The sequence below is a fragment of the Dendroctonus ponderosae genome, unplaced genomic scaffold (genome assembly GCF_020466585.1).
Source record: "Dendroctonus ponderosae isolate FM_Combo_2020 unplaced genomic scaffold, Dpon_F_20191213v2 Dpon_F_20191213_9, whole genome shotgun sequence".
Classification (NCBI taxonomy): domain Eukaryota; kingdom Metazoa; phylum Arthropoda; class Insecta; order Coleoptera; family Curculionidae; genus Dendroctonus; species Dendroctonus ponderosae.
Window position 1 is genome coordinate 373,413 of NW_026019116.1, and position 4,530 is coordinate 377,942.

A 4,530-nucleotide genomic window follows, 5' to 3' on the forward strand; every position below is an offset into this window, starting at 1 on the left:
CCAGGATTTTTTTTCGCTAAAAGTGGTTAACTTGAAGGGTTCTTTAAGGTAAAAAAAGAAAAAACCAAAAACTCGGAGGGACTCATCCCCTTTGGTAATTCTTTACTTCGCGATATGATACCGCTTTGCCGAATAAGACAATACTCACTTTATAGGACATCTCGTAACAAACAAGAGCATTCCTATACATTTGTCGACCGAATGCCGTTTTCCACCACTTTTCACCCTCTGAAATCGACCAATTTCCAAAATAAAACAACGATCACCATGATGGTTCAGCTCTTTGCGCCGACGTACCAGTCCAAATTTGTCGCGAGTTGCCAGTACTGTATTACCGCCTTCTAAACATGCTCACTTCCTTAACCTTTTCATGTAAACAAATTATTTATTATACTTAACCTTTTAATATAAAATAGATATTAGTAATACCCAGATAATATATTTTCACTACTTTTCTCATTCTCATCATAAGTATGATAATACTTTACAATACAATCTGGTACTTCTATTGTCGCTTTGCCGATTAAGACTATGCTCCCTCACCTTATAAAAAATCTCGTAATAAACAACATTTTTCCTATACATTTTTCGACCTAGTACCGTTTTCCAGGACTTTTCTGAACTTTCTTGACTGAAATTCACCAATTTCCAAAACAAAACAACGGTCGCCATGATGGTTCAGCTCTTTGTTTTTTTTTCGCGTAGTTGACAGTACTATAGTAGCACTTTCTTAACATTACCACTTCCTTAACCTCTTCATGTAGAGGGTTATTGATTGAACATTGGCCACCCCGTTTTTGCATCTAATTTGAAATTTAGAGAAAAATGTTAAATAGAAAAGTTGTAGATACTAACGTCTTTATTTCTTTTTTTTTTAACTAGGTTTGATAAATTTGTTGGACAGACTGCCCCAGGCTGATGTTGCGCCTGGGGGTGTGCCGGGATGACGTGCCGTTCCAGGAAACATCGACCGGCTAAAACTCTTTCCTCCTTCTAACCCCCTTCTCCTCCCGGAACCGTGTTAACATTACTTCAGGGTAGAGGGTTGCCTGCCGAACGTCGGGTGTCCTGCCTATTGCCGTGGAGATTGCATTTTCCTTTCCAGGTCGCATTTAGTCTCCATTATGACCTGGATCATTGGACGTATGATGCCCCATCCGTCTTTGGTTGCTAGGATGGTCTCCATTGCATCCTTGGTGATGAGTTTGCCGCATCTATCTGCTGCTTCCGCTCTAATGCCTTCGAATTGGCGACATACCAATATGGTGCGCTCTGGTGTGTCCGAATCTTCGCAGAACCAGCATTGATMCGATTCTTGCTTCCTGATCATTTTTAGATAGCTGCCGAAGGCTCCGTGTCCGCTTATTGTTTGTGTAACGWWGTWATTCGCGTSCTTGWACCTTTCCTCCTGCAGCCATACGTTYAGGTCTTTGATGAACACCTTTGCCCATCCTTCGTAGTCGCCCCATCTGTCGGCCCATTTCTGGGTTAGGGTGGTCCTGTGTTGCTTTCTGGAAGCCTTGCCGTCCTCCTGGATACTGATCCGCTCTTCCAMCATCAGGTCCAGTGGAGGCAGCCCGGCCAGCACTTGCGCCACCTGTRTATTTATGGTCCGGTATGCTGCCGTAWTGCAGATAGCCAGCCTTCTGTTAATTMTGTCTAGTAGAGTTCTGTACCCTTTGTACCGCAATGTTTTCTGCCAGGCCTTTGCTCCGTACAGCACCACCGACTGCACCGTGCTGGCCAGTAGCCTTTTCTTCGCCGCTCCAGGTCCGCCTCATTTTGGTGTGAGGCTCATCATTGCGTTAATTATACCGTGGGCCTTGTTTACAGTTTTTTGAACATGGGCAGTCATCCGCATGTTCCTGTCCATGTAAACGCCCAGGTATTCCGCGGCCTCTTGGGTCACTATTGTCTCGCCTCCTATGCTCACTTCCGCAGTTCTAATTTTTCTTCTGTCAGCTACAAGTACGATCTGGGTTTTCTCGGGAGCGATCCTAATTCCCATTTCGTTGAGCTTATGGCTTATTAAGCCCATGTTGTAACGCCTTGTCTTGAAGTCCCTCCAGATCCCTTGCCTTAACCATTAGGGCTATATCGTCTGCGTAGCCGGTTATTGACACCCCGTCCTCCAGCTTCTCCCTCAGGATATCGTCATAGAAGATATTGCAGAGTGTGGGGCCTAGCGTGGATTCTTGCGGGATTCCACACGTCATGTGAAAGGCGGATCCTTCAGGGTCAATAATATTGCGGTCTTCGAAGTATGAGCATAGGATGTTTATGAGGTACCGGTCAATTCCTCTTTGTTCCATAGCCTCCCTTATCTTGTTCCACTGAGCGGAGTTGAACGCGTTCCGTACGTCTACCATGATTAGGAGAGCAAAGTCCCGATGTTGGTAGGCTTTGCGTTCGGTCTCCCTGACTAATTCCTGTACTCGGCTGATCGCGTGCAGCGTGCTTCTTCCTTTCCTGAGTGTCTTGGATAATAAGCCGTGTGCCTATTATCTCTTCGAGTCTCCTTTTCAGCAGCTTCTCGAAGAGTTTCCCCATTGTGTTGATTAGGTACAGGGGTCTGAAGGATCTTTCGGCTCTATCATCCTTGCCTGGTTTTTCGACGAGTACTAGTCTGGCCTCCTTCCAGACTTTTGGGAAGTTGCCCTCAACCAAGCTGAACACTCTCAGTATTAGCTCCCCTTGCGCGTTGACGCTTTCCATGACAACCTCTGGGGGTACACTGTCCGGTCCAGGAGCTTTCTTTTTCTTCATTTCCGAAGCAGAACTGTTCAGTTCCTCCAGACTAAAAGTTGGAATCTTGCCCTTGTCTATACTGTGGAGTTGCCACTGTATGACCGGGCAAGTCGGAAATAGTTTTTGTATCTTGGTTCTTATGTCCACTGCTGTCGGGGGTTTGAACAATCCAAAAAAAAAACTGTTTAACGAGGAATTACCTAACAATTTCCCGAATGGATGGGCAGATTTAGCACTATCCATTGGCCGCCAAATAGCCCTGATCTAACTATAATGAATAGCTTTTTGTGGGGTCATTTAAAAGGAAAGTTTTCCGGAGAAATTAATTTAACCATTGACACAGAATTAAGGCAATTATTATGGAGGAAGTTGAACGCTTAAATACGGTAAATCAAGGATCCATATTAGCTGCTATTGAAAGGCAGAAAACGATATATCGAAAGTGAATCGAAATGAACGGATGTCACGTTGAGCATTTGAAAATTTGACTTAATTAGAAAATAGAAGAATGTAAGCATAGAGAAAGAATATAGAAGAACATTTAGTTCATATCATCGGCATAATTTTCATCTGTCTGATTGTCACGCAGCTTGCTTCCAAATTACACATTCTGTCTATCTTGTTTACATGTAAATGAAAATGAATTTATACTTGGGATAACTATCTGTCAACCAAATATTTCTGTATACTCCGCTTTGGCACGTCTTTTATTATAATTCGATTGAATATAGATTTCATAAATATTAGTTAAATATAGTTTTTTTCTTGGTGTCAAAAACATATCAGCTGACCCTTCAAAAGAGCCTAGGCATCGAAAATATGATACTAGTGTAAATTTGGACCGTCACTTGATTTTTGCTCCAAATCTCAAATTAGGTGCAAAAACGGGGTGGCCAATCAATATTGATTATTAACTCAAAAACAGTTAAAAATCATTATAGAACATTTATATCGAGTAGGCCTAGAATTGTGCGAATAGTTCGAATATGCAATAAAAAGTACGACATTCCATTTAAAAAAACGTAGTTTGGTCTGCCACTTGAATTTAAGTCACCCTGTATCAATTGGTATCATCTTAAAATAAACTAGAAGTTAGTATTGTCACGGAAATAGCATGGGGTACTCACGTTTGGAATGGGAGGATCAAAATTCATGGTATTTCAGTAAATGGGAGCCCCATTTACTGTCAAATATGACACTGACATGCGGGACGTTTCGCACCTGTTCTGGAGATTTCGAGAAGCATCTGGGTTACCTGAAGGAATCTATATAAGCGGCGAGGAGAACCACAAGGGGGGAGTGAAGTGACAGGAGCGACCGAGTTCAGAAGAGGAACCCCGCGAGTCAGAAGAGCGAGTTTTCCGTCTGTTATTGTTATTGTTTGTGAATTTGACGGTAATTTTGAAGTTAGCTTGTTCATGTTCCGTATTTAAAGTGATACCGAGTTGAATAAAAGTTAGAAGCTGAAGAAAGAGTTTGACAGTATCTACAACGGTCCAGTATCTACAACTTTTGTATTTAACATTTGTCTCTAAATTTCAAATTAGATGCAAAAACGGGGTGGCCAAAGTTCAATCAATAACCCTGTACATAAATCATTTAATATACATAACTATTTAATATAAAATAGATAATAATTAGTAATACCCAGATGATAGATTTTCATTACTTTTCCGATTCTCATCATTAAAGCGCGGAATATATGCAGTTAAATTCAATCAAAATATGCGCATATATATGCATAATTTTTATTCCAAATATGCAATTATATGCATTTATTTG

At 41.5% G+C, this 4,530-nt stretch overlaps 1 long non-coding RNA gene across 1 annotated transcript in view; it reads left to right on the top strand.

Annotated features, from left to right (window-relative positions):
* Positions 1-410: 410 nt before the first annotated feature.
* The window catches only part of LOC125505577, a 16,864-nt gene continuing 12,744 nt past the window's right edge, over positions 411-4,530 (top strand). Inside the window, exons 1-2 of the long non-coding RNA XR_007282248.1 lie at positions 411-422; positions 3,775-3,778. This is a non-coding gene — a long non-coding RNA (uncharacterized LOC125505577). The remainder of the gene's footprint in view (positions 423-3,774; positions 3,779-4,530) is intronic.